The sequence below is a fragment of the Gossypium hirsutum genome, chromosome A03, assembly GCF_007990345.1.
Source record: "Gossypium hirsutum isolate 1008001.06 chromosome A03, Gossypium_hirsutum_v2.1, whole genome shotgun sequence".
Lineage (NCBI taxonomy): Eukaryota > Viridiplantae > Streptophyta > Magnoliopsida > Malvales > Malvaceae > Gossypium > Gossypium hirsutum.
Window position 1 is genome coordinate 47,584,296 of NC_053426.1, and position 12,743 is coordinate 47,597,038.

Below are 12,743 nucleotides of genomic sequence, written 5' to 3' on the forward strand. Positions count from 1 at the left end.
TGTACATATTTTTCGTTTAACAAAAAGTATGCATATTGACATATAAGACCAGAGAATATATAAAATAACTAAAATGATCATGGCTTAAGCATTAAAATAAAATTTACCTGCATTAAATTGCAGCTACATTTGGGTGTATTCTTTTCCAATATGACCAGGTTGCTTGCAAAGGTAACATCTAGTTATTGTTTGACCCTCTTTGATATCCATCTCAATTCTAATGCATGGAGACTTTGGTCGGTCCTTTTCTGAAGATCTAGGACTTGAGGGATATTCGGCTAGTCCGTTAAACTTCTTGAAGGATTGAAATCAACAGAGGTGCCTAACTTTGAGAGTAATATTAAATGGAACAATAACCTTATAAGCATTGCCAATTCTCAAGGTCTAATCTTCCACATACTATCATCACATAGGAACAAGAGAAGTTATGATGTTTATCAAGTTGAACAACCTGTTTCTTATGGCCTTGTTGCATTCTCTAGCTATAGGATGCAGTCGTCACTTCAAATGCTCTTACATTTTCTTTTGCAGGTAATAGTTGCATGGTTTGCCATTATGATAGTAGTTAATTGCAACTCATAAACTCTACAAATGTAGGAAAAATCATGTCTTTGTGACAAAGATACATGGCAATTCAATTGGAACCGTTTTTCTTTAGCTTCTATGCATGTAAAGAATCAACAACTATCAAGAACTTCATTCATCGATGTGATCTAAATGTCTAACTGCTGATCCTGGACTAAGAGCAAAACAAGGCTTTTAAACATGATTAGTAAAAACAAAAAAGCAACAACAGTAGTGTTTTATACATAGCATTGAGGCATAGCCAAAAATGCTTTGTTAGAAGTTGATATATCAGAATTTACATGGAACCATATGTCAATGATGTAATGAAAATGCAAAATCTTACAAACCCTACACAATAGCTTTGATCAAATCTCTTATAAAGGATGTAATTTGAAGTTCAGAAGAGAACAAGCATAAAAGGAATCATTGCTGATCAGCTGCATAAGATGAAGAAAAAGGAATACTTAATTCTTCAAGGGTCAGTTGTAGAATCGGTAAACTAATTCCTAGAAAGACAAAGTCTTGATGAGAGTTGGGAATATCATAGACAACACACGAAAAATGGGAAAGAGCATCAAAATTTCAAGTAAATAGATAAAAGGGAATCCCACACAAATTCAGGGCAGGCTCACCAAAAACAAACCCATGTTTACTATAACCAAAAAAAAATTGTATTTAAACTAGAAATCCACAGTATAAATATCAAGTAAAATAGAGAAAGCGTAGAGAGAGAAGTGGCTCAGCACAAACACCTTATCGCAACAAACATCATACTACTACCACACAAGGGAAAAGCAGTAGCAGCCGTAAGTCCGGCCTTTGTGTCATCATGGCCAATCACTGATTGTTGAAACCAAATAGACGGTTCGAAATTAACAGTGAATGAGGAACCATTTAAGATTAAACTTCATTGAAACAAACCCCCAAAAAAATGAAATACGAGTACCAAGTACCAAGCGATGCCTTTGTACTTTTTTCTGGGGCACATGTGGCGTCCTCCATCTTAAGAAGCTTATAACCATTTCTCTCTGTTCTTATCTCTAAATGAATTAGGGTTTATTTTGTATTTGGATAAGGAGATTTGATACATACAGGCCTATGGTGGAGCAGCCCACAACTATTTTATAAAATCCATTAAAGAGCAAACAAGCAGGTTTCAGCTTGAATCCATTTAGATTTAGATTTCAATTTTTTTTGGATTTGAGAGTTTTTCTTAATTCGGAAAGATGACATCATGTATATACAATTACAATTTAAGCAACTAATTCAATGTAGCATAATTTAAAATTTGTCATTTATGACATTAATACGTATTGTTAAAAGCTGTGAACTGAATAATAATTTAATTTAATGCTTAAAATTATCTTAATGAAGCATTAAATTTTCATTTGAATAAGAATATGTCAGTATTCCTTGTGACTATGGTTTGTAGTAAAAAAATTAAAAAGCATTACATTAAACAGATAAATACGCCGAAAATTGAATATTTACCTATTTGGTTAATACTTTTTCCTCAAGTAAATGTTAAAAGAAATTCAATTTAAAAAATGACATACAATCTGCACCTTAAAATAAAAATTCATAAAGGGTTTTAGTCTTTCTATTGACACGAGGGTTTTTGTCTATATAGCTTTTGGTTTTTTTTTTGTTTTGCTTCTGGAGTGATTTGTTTTGCAGTCTTCTTTGTGATGGAGGAAGATTTGGCTAATCTGAATTTGATTGATGAGAAAGAGGATGCGTTCTAAGAGGATGCTGTGGCGGTTGACCAAAACTATCATCTTAGTTTGGTGGGACGTTGTTTGATTGATAGTCTTGTTCATTTTCCCTCTTTATGAAATACTTTGACGGATCTTTGGCATCCTATCAGGGGAATCTGTATTTCAGGCTTGGGAGAGAAACGGTTCCTTTTTCAATTCTTTCATGAGGTTGACATTCAAAGAGTACTTGCGGGAACACCATGGTTCTTTAACAACCACTTACTCTTGCTTCATAGGATCCAGTTGGGGAAAAATTCATTGCTAATCCTGTTAAATTTATCAGAATTCTGGGTTCATATTCATGATCTTCCCCCAGGATTGATGACAAAATCTATGGCCAAAAAAATTGGGAATTTTCTAGGGCAGTTTCTTGACTATGACACATCGTTTCTGTCAATGGATTTTTAAATTTTTATGAGTATTTGGGTTTGTTTGGATGTGACAATCTCGTTGAAAAGGAAAAAGAAGATTCTGATCGGCAATGATCGGGTTATCTACGCTAGATTTCAGTATGAGAAACTCAGTTTGTTCTGCTTTATTTGTGGCAAGCTTGGGCATGGTGAGAGTTTCTACCCATTTTGTACCAGAATTGAGCCTTCCAAAATAGTATTTGGATGGGATATCTCCTTACGTACGGCGATGCGACAATGAAATACAATGGTTAGAAAGTGGCTTCGGGAAGCAGATGGGTCGGAATGCTGTATGTTGAATAAGGAAAGAGAATATCAGGGCAAAAATTTAGGGGAAGGGAGGGATTCTGGGCCTAATCGTAGGAGTGAGTTAGTTAAATCTTATCAAAATCCTAATTTGATTCCTCTAGGATATGGTCAAATGACACTAATCAAGGGAATTGACAAATGGAAAAATATGGATGCTAGGGAGTTGTCTGGGGTCGAATGTGGGAATGGGCCTATGGAATTGCAAGTGGATGAAGAAAATGACCCGCTTCATTCTATGAAAGGTAAGAAACGCCAGCGTGTGGTGAGTACTTTAGTTAACCTTTTGAGCAATGCCTTTGTTGTAGGGAATCATGATATATCGACTAGCTTTACAGGGCAGAGTAGTCGGATGCAATGAAGTTCCTTAGCTGGAATGTTCGTGGTTTAGGGAGGTCACGGACGGCCAATAGCTCAGAAATAAATTAAGGGTTGTTAATCCTCGAATTTTGTTTCTTATGGAAACAAAGTTAAACGCAAAGAAAATGGAAATGGTTCAGTTCAAATGCGGGTTTACAAATGGTATTGACATTGGAGCAATTGGTTCAAAATGAGGCTTATCTCTGGGTTGGAAAGGTAATTATTTGGTCTCTCTTAGAAGCTACTCTCATTACCATGTGGATGTTTACATTCGCGGCAATGAAAATGGTGAAATTTGGGGACTTATTGATTTTTATGGAAACCTTGATGAACGCTATCGGCGGAGGTCTTGAGAGCTACTTCGTCAACTGGGTAATGATCAATCAGTCTCTTACCTCGTAGTTAGGGATTTTAACGAGATTAAAAGCTCTTTTAAGAAGAAAGGGGGACGACTTAGGTCTGACTGACAAATGGCTGAGTTTAGAAACGCTTTGGAGGAGTGTAGTCTTAATGGTTTGGGATTTATTGCTAGGTGGTTCACGTGGGAGAGAGGAAGATTTCTGTTCACTAATATCCGAGAGACACTTGACAGGGGAGTTGTGAGTCTGGACTGGATGAATCTTTTTCCAAAATATTCGGTAGAGCATTTGAGTCATTCTATATAGGATCATTGCCTAGTCCTTATGGATATAACTAGAAATTTATGAGGTGGAGAGACACATGGGACTAAGCTTTTCTGTTTTGAAGAACAGTGGTGCTTAGACCAATCTTTTGAAGAGACTGTTTGACAAGTTTGGGTTGATCCAAATGTTAGTGTCCCTGTTAAGTTAACTAAGGCGGGTCAACAGTTTAAACTTTAGAGTCGTTCAAGGACCCAGGAGTAAAAACGACATCAAGTGGTTTTGGAGAAACGTCTGTTCGACCTCTATGATCAGGATCCTACTAATGAGGTTTTGGAAGAAATTATGGAGGTGCAATTAGGTTTGAACTTAGAAGCTGACAAAGAGGAAGTCTTTTGGGAACAACGTGCGCGAGTGAATTGTTTGCAAAATGGTGATAGAAATACGAGTTTCTTTCACAAAGTTTCCATTTCTCGTCATAATCATAATCAGATTTTGGGGTTGGAAGAAGAGAATGGATGGTGCGTTTCTCAAACAGAGGAGATGTTGCAGGTTGCTTTGAAGCATTTTGGTGATCTCTATATGGCTTTCGATTTTGGTGGTGATGATATGTAACAGCCCCTTTTGAGGTCAAATCAGAACAGTGGTTTCGGGACCACAAATTCGAAGTCAAAATATTTATTTTATTCTTTTACTAAGGTTTAAAGCATGATAGAATTATTATGTGAAAGTTTCGTAAAGAAATTTTACTGTTTGAATGCTTAATTCGGTAAAAATGACTAAATCGCGTAAAACATAAAACTTGAGTTCTAATAGCTAAAAGTGTTTAATAGCAATAAAACTTTAAAGTTAAGGTCCTTATGTGGTAAATATACCATTTCTATGTTAGTGGATGTTAATAGTTTGGCATAACTGAAATTTTGAATTATTTTTAAGGTTAAAATGGTAAATGGTTAATAAATGTTATAATAATTAAAACAAAAATTCATTTTTATGTTATCATCATCTTCCTTAGCTGATTCTTGCAAGGAGAAAAGCCAAAATTTTTAGGCTACATTCGACCAAACTTTGTATGTTAAATTAATGTATGGTTTTTGCTCGGTTTTTAATGATTTTTACATTTTTGAGCTCGTTACAGCTTAATCTAGCTAGCTCATATCTTTGTTTTCGTTAAAGATTTTGAATGATGCCTGTAATAGTCTGATTTTGGGTCTAGTCAGAATAGTAGTTTCGAGACCACAAATCTGAAGTTAGAGAAATCATTTTATTATTATTTTGATGTTATAGCATGATTATATTAGTGAATGAAAATTTGATGAATTAATTTTAGCGTTTGTAAGCTTAATTTGAAAAAGGACTAAATCACATAAAGTGCAAAAGTCCTATTTTGATAGCTAAAAGTGTAAATTGAATATGAATCATATTATGGAGGCCTTTAAAGTGCAAATAGACCTTAGGATGGTACTTGGCCGGCCATGAGACAAGGAAATTAGAATAGTCAAATGTTAGGTGAAGTTTAGTGACTTATTTGGCCAAAAAGAAAATAAAATAAAAGAAAGATGACATCATCCATTTTTCATCTTCTTCTCCACCAAAAAACACCAGCAAAATAGAGGTTTGAAAACTTAAAAATTTCAGTGTAACAACCCGATTTAAGGCCTAGTCGGAACAGTGGTATCGGGACCACAAATCCGAAGGTAGAAAATTATTTTTATTATTTTTATGAGGTTATGGTATGATTATATAAGTGCATGTAAATTTTGGTAAGTTAATTTTAGCGATTTCTAGTCCAATTTCGAAAAATGACTAAATCGCATAAAAGGAAAAAGAAAAGTTACATTTTAGTACCCAAATGTGTTAAATAGCTAGAGAATCAAAATTCAGGGCTTTTAAAGGGCAATTACACCCCTTTTAATAGTGTTAGCCGGCCATGGAGTAAGGGGAGACAAAATTGTCAAGGTTAGGTGAAGCTTAGGTCACCAATTTTGACTAGTTTTATTTTTAATAAAAGAAAAAGAAAAAGAAGGAAAAAGCTATCATCTTTTCTCCCTTCTTAGCCGAAATATCAACAAATATTTAGGGTTTAAGAGCTTGAAATTTCAGCAACTTGAAACACTCATAGGTAAGTGATTTTGATAGTTTCTCTTAATGATTTTTGCATTTTTGAGACCCTTAAAGCATGAGCTTTCAAATGAGGGTGACATCTTACAAAATAGTCAAGAGTTTAAAATTTTTCCATGGATGTATTTGTGATAGATGCTGAGTTTTTATGGAAGAATATGGGTCCTAGCTGTGTTATAAACAACTTTTTGTGAAAGGTGTTAACATAAAAACACCTAAAGGGATTATTTTGCATAAGTTGCAAAATAGGTGGTTAGTGTGTGAAACAGTGAGAATTTGGGATTGCCCTAGTAGTAAAAAGAGTTTAGCTAGGCTAGAAATACGAAGAAATTCGATAAAAATCGATTTTCGGGCATAGGGATGAAATGGTCATTTTGCCAAGGCCTAGGGGCAAAATGGTCATTTTACCAAAGTTGTGAATTTATGAATGCCTAATTGTGTTTAGTTACTAAATGGATGCATATTGTTATTATAGATCAAGATTTATCAAAACTGAGCCTAGACCGGGGCAAAGCCAAGCAATCCGATTAAGCCGTCTAGTCAAGTACTTTTTATAATCTGGGGTAAGTTGTATGTAAATAATACAACTACACTGTTAATACTTGTATTCATATTTTCATTGAATTGATATTGTACGAGTTGATAGGTTATAAGTTGAGAATGCCTTGTAATATTTGAGATAGTAGAAATATCCCGTTGAAACTTTAGGATATAAACTGGATATTCGTGCCAAGACATTGGGTGATTTGTGCGCTAGTGTAAGACATGTCTGGGACATGCATCAACCATATTATGAGAGCCAGTGTAAGACCATGTTTGGGACATGGCATCGACATCCAGACGAGGGCTAGTGTAAGACATGTCTGGGGCATGCATCAGCCATATTATAAGAGCTAGTGTAAGACCATGACTGGGACATGGCATCGGCACAGAGATACGTGCCAGAGTAAGACATGTCTGGGACATGCATCGGCCTCGGCAGAGATAGCCAGTGTAAGACGTGTCTGGGACACGCATCGGCTAAAAGTTGTGCTAGTGTAAGACATGTTTGGGACATGCATCAGCATGCATATATGAGAGCTAGTGTAAGACCATGTCTGGGACATGGCATCGAGAATTTATCCCATGTTGAAGGTTCATACAATATCCAGTAGTATTCCAAATGGTTCAATGGTGAAAGTTATAGTTCAATTTTGATAAAGAAAGGATGATCATGTTGTGAGTGTTACAGGTACCTATATGATAAGCATGAGTAACGAGCTTAATTTAGAAAATGAGACTCGAGTAGATGATAATGAGTAAGTTAAGTTATGTTTACCTTTGAGCTATAAGCGTGATGGTAATTGGTGAGATTGTTGTTGTATGTTTATTTATATACAACTTACTAAGCTTTATGCTTACTCTTTTTCCTTTCCCTATTCTTTCAGTATCGCCAGGATAGCTTAAGGATCCCATAAAGTCAGAGATATCGATCACACTATCAGCCGCATCACTTGGTATAGTTTGATTTATATTTTTGAAGGTGGCATGTATAGGGCTAGACTAGGATGTTGTATGAAGAAAATTTTTCATGTATTTTTGGCTTAAGTCAAAGGCCCTTCACTTTGTATCAAGCCTGGAATAGTGGCTATTATTCATTTTGATGAATGCATATAATGTTCTTCCTATGGATGAATTGGTGTCCATTGTGAGGAAATTTGTATATTGACATGATCTTGTGTAGGTTATGTAAAATGCGTGAAAAAATGGCTTGGGAAATAGCCTAGTTTGTCCACACGAGTAAGACACACGCCCGTGTGTCTAGGCCGTGTGTGACACACGGCTCACGCCCATGGGTGTGTGTTATGGTGGTGCGTCCTCTGAACTTAAAACTTTAAAGTCATTTTAGTGCACAGGTAGGCCACACGGGCGTATGTCCAGGCCGTGTCATAAAGTCAGTATGCGTGCTAGTAGTACACGGACAAGAGGCACGACCATGTGTCTTGACCATGGGAAGGAAACGGTTATAGGACACAGGCGTGTTCTTGGGACGTGTGGTTTTGACAGAATGCCCAGGTTGTTAGACACGGGTTCGGGACATGGACGTGTCCCTAGCACGGGGTCGTGTGTTCTATACCCACACGGGGTTGTGGAGCCTTGATGCATTAAATTTTCTAAGTTTTTCATGAGTTCTCGGTTGGGTTTTGAACCACCCGGATGTATGTTTTGGGCCTCGTAAGCCCGTATATGAGGTTGATTGCTTGTGAAACAGAAGTTTTTAAATTGTTTGAGATTTTACGGCCCAGTTTCATATAGTTGGTTGAGTTTAAGTCAGGTAGCACCACAAACCCTAGCCTAGCATCGGATACGGGTAAGGGGTGTTACATTTGATGGTATCAGAGTATAGTTTAGTCGATTCTAGGACTAAACTAGCCAGTGTACGAGTCTAGCTATACATGCCACGTATATGCATATTGATAGTGTGACGATTCCTAACGATTATAAATTGTGTTTTTCTTACATAGTAAATGGATTCTGATAAAACCACAGCAGATGACGTGGAAAGTAATGCGCTGGCACCCGTAGAAGGGACCGCGCATGTAGAGAGTGAGCCCATAAGTATGGGCCAAGGTGGAGAGGTAGGGAAGCCTACCTTTGAATGATGGATGCTTAGTATACAGAGTTCGTTCGTGCGACCCCGAACACTCCACCTCCCCCACCTCCCCAGATTCCTCAGTATGCCCTGATGGCTTCGCAAGGTTCGGACGTGTTCAGACGAGAGAAGCCTTTGGTAGACAAGATTTGGAAGCAAGGGGCCGAGGAATTTCGGGCTAGTGTAGATGATGACCCAGAGAGAGCAGAGTTTTGGCTAGAAAATACCATGAGGGTATTCGATGAACTGTCATGCACGCTTGAAGAGTGCGTAAAGTGTGCCGTGTCACTTCTACGAGACTTAGCTTATCAGTGGTGAAATACTCTCGTGTCTGTGGTACCGAGAGAAAGAGTAACTTGGGAATTCTTCCAAGGAGAGTTCCGAAAGAAGTACATTAGCCAGAGGTTCATGGACCAGAAAAGGAAGGAATTTCTAGAGTTGAAGCAAGGTAATAAGACTGTGATAGAATATGAGTGTGAGTTTGTGAGGTTCAGCAAATATGCACTAGAATGCGTATCCACTGAAGGTATTATGTGTAAGAGGTTTGAGGATAGCCTCAATGAAGACATTTGAGTGTTTGTGGGTATCCTAGAGTTAAGAGAATTTGTGGTGCTCATTGAGAGAGCATGTTAAGCAGAAGAGCTGGTGAATGAGAGGAGGAAGGTAGCCATTGAGTTGCAAGATTTAAAGAGAAGATAGATGGGAAAGACGCATCAGTCTACCTCTAAGAGGTTTAAAGAAATTAATACCTGATCGAACACTTCAGTGGGATTTTCGTGGAGGAATAAGAATCAACAGAACATGGCATCTAAAGCCCAAACAAGTGCTCAGCCAAATAGGCCGGAGTGTTCGTAATGTGGAAGACGTCACTTGGTCGAATGTCGGGTAAATGAGAGGGGCTGTTTCAAGTGTGGGTCACTTGACCACTTCATTCGTGAATGTCCTGAGATGGACGAGAGAGAGAAAATAAGAGGTGAAAGCAAGCAGTGCTCCCTTGAGGGGAACCCCGGGAGTGGGAATAGTAGTAGAGGTGCACTAAGAGAGGCCGCGATAAGGTCTGAAGGCAAGGCACCAGCGAGGACCTATGCTATACGAGCCCGAGAAGAGGCAGAGTCTCCAGACGTGATCACGAGTACCTTTTCTATTCACGATATAGCTATTGTCGCTTTAATTGACTCGAGATCTACCCACTCTTACATATGTATGGAATTAATACCTCGTATAAACATGCTAGTGGAGCCCACTAAGTTTGTAATAAAAGTGTCTAACCCGTTAGGCAAGCATGTATTAGTGGACCAAGTATGTAGAAATTGTCCTTTGATGATTAGAGGCCACTATTTTCCGGCCAACTTGATGTTATTGCGGTTTAATGAATTCGATGTAATTCTTGGGATGGATTGGTTGACCTCCCATGGCGTTGTAGTAGACTGTGGGAGAAAAGTAATTTAGTTAAGATGTGAGGATAGAAATGTTCTTCGAGTTGGGCCAGATAAGTCAGATAACTTGTCTGTGGTAATATCGTCTTTGGCAGTCGAAAGATATTTGAGAAAAGGTTATGAAGTTTATCTAGCTTTTTGCTGAATACCCAAGTGTCCGAGTCGAAGATTGAGTTAGTACCAGTGGTTTGTGAGTTTATAGACGTCTTTCTGGAGGAGTTACCAGGGTTACCCCTAGAGAGAGAGGTCGAGTTTGGTATCGAGTTGGCTCTTGGTACGACACCAATCTCGATTGCACCTTATAGAATGGCCCCTACCGAGTTAAAAGAGTTGAAGGTACAGTTACAAGAATTAACAGATAAAGGTTTTGCTAGACCGAGTTACTCACCATGGGGTGCTCCAATGCTTTTTGTGAAAAAGAAGGACGAGTCGATGAGGTTATGTATCGACTATAAACAACTTAACAAAGTAACAATAAAGAACAAGTATCCCTTACCAAGGGTTGATATCTCTTCGATCAACTAAGAGGAGCCACTGTATTTTCTAAAATAGATTTGAGGTCAGGTTACTACCAGTTAAGAGTCAAGGAACAAGATGTGCCGAAGACTGCTTTTCGGACGAGATATGGGCATTACGAGTTTCTTGTTATGCCTTTTGGATTGACAAATGCCCCAGCAGTATTTATGGACTTGATGAACCGCATCCTCTCACCGTATTTGGATAGGTTTGTCGTTGGTTTTATTGATGACATCTTGGTTTATTCGCGTAACAAGAATAAGCACGCGGAGCATTTGAGAACTATGCTGCAGATCTTGAGGGATAAGAAACTTTATGCCAAGTTTAATAAGTGCGAGTTTTGGCTCAAGGAGGTAGGGTTTCTAGGACATATAGTGTCGGGAGATGGAATTCGAGCTGATCCAAATAAGATCTCTGCCATTGTGGAGTGGAAACCACCAAGGAATGTGACAGAGGTTTGCAGTTTTTTGGGGCTAGCAGGATACTATAGACGATTTGTAAATGGATTCTCTATGATAGCTACACCAATAACAAGGCTACTGCAAAAAGATGTCAAGTTTGAATGGGCAGAAAGTGCCAACAGAGCTTTGAGAAATTAAAGGCTTTGTTGACCGAAGCCTCAATTTTGGTGCAACTTGAGTCGGGCAAGGAATTTGTAGTTTTTAGTGATGCCTCCCTAAATGGTTTAGGGTGTGTGCTAATGCAAGAAGGCAAGGTTATAGCCTATGCCTCAAGACAGCTAAAACCTCATGAGAGGAATTATCCGACCCATGATTTAGAGCTAGTAGCTATAGTGTTCGCACTGAAGATTTGGCGACACCATTTGTATGGTGAGAGATGTCGAGTATTTACTGATCACAAGAGTCTAAAGTATTTAATGACTCAGAAAGAGTTAAATTTGAGGCAACGACGATGGTTAGAGCTAATAAAAGATTATGAGTTGATCATTGACTACCATCTAGGAAAGGCGAACGTAGTCGCTGACGCTTTGAGTAGAAAGTCGTTGTTTGCTTTGAGAGCTTTGAACATTCAGTTGACTGTATCTAACGATGGTTCGATCGTAACAGAGCTGAGAGTTAGGTTGACTTTTCTTTATGAGATCCGAGAAGCTCAGAAAAGTGATGAGAAGTTGCAAGCTCAGAAAAGTCAGTGTGAGTCAGGTATTGAATCAGATTTTCAGACTGGTACCGAAGGATGTTTAATGTTCAAAGGTAGGGTTTGTGTACCTAAAGATAATGAGCTCATTCAAAAGATTTTACAAGAGGCACATAGTGGTAGTCTGTCCATCCATCCAGAAAGTGTAAAAATGTATAACGACCTGAAGAAAATGTATTGGTGGTCGGGAATGAAAAGAGATATTTTAGAGTTTGTTTCCAAGTGTTTAGTGTGTCAGCAAGTAAAGGCTGAACACCAAGTACCATCTGGGCTACTTCAACCTATTATGGTTCCAGAGTGGAAATGGGATTGTATCACCATGGATTTTGTGACCAGTTTGCCTCTAACCCCGAAAAAGAGAGATGCAGTATGGGTTATTGTCGATAGTTCACTAAGTCAGCCCACTTCATACCAGTGGACGAAAATCCCTAAGGAGGGAGAAATGTAACAACCCGATTTAGGGCCTAGTCGGAACAGTGGTCGCGGGACCACAAATCTGAAGTTAGAAAATTATTTTTATTATTTTTATAAGGTTATGGTATGATTATATAAGTGCATGTAAATTTTGGTAAGTTAATTTTAGCGATTTCTAGTCTAATTTCGAAAAATGACTAAATCGCATAAAAGGAAAAAGTTACATTTTAGTACCCAAATGTGTTAAACAGCTAGAGAATCAAAATTAAGGGCTTTTAAAGGGCAATTACAGCCTTTTTAATAGTGTTAGCTAGCCATGGAGTAATGTGAGACAAAATTGTCAAGGTTAGGTGAAGCTTAGGTCACCAATTTTGACTAGTTTCATTTTTAATAAAAGAAAAAGAAAAAGGAGGAAAAAGCTATCATCTTTTCTCCCTTCTTAGAAAAAA

General features: G+C 38.0%; 1 non-coding gene across 1 annotated transcript; it reads right to left on the reverse strand.

The window, feature by feature from the left end:
* Positions 1-1,301: 1,301 nt before the first annotated feature.
* On the reverse strand, positions 1,302-1,403 carry LOC121225490 (small nucleolar RNA snoR113). Its single transcript, XR_005923369.1, has one exon. It is a non-coding gene; the product is annotated as a small nucleolar RNA snoR113 (small nucleolar RNA).
* Between the last annotated feature and the right edge of the window lie 11,340 nt (positions 1,404-12,743).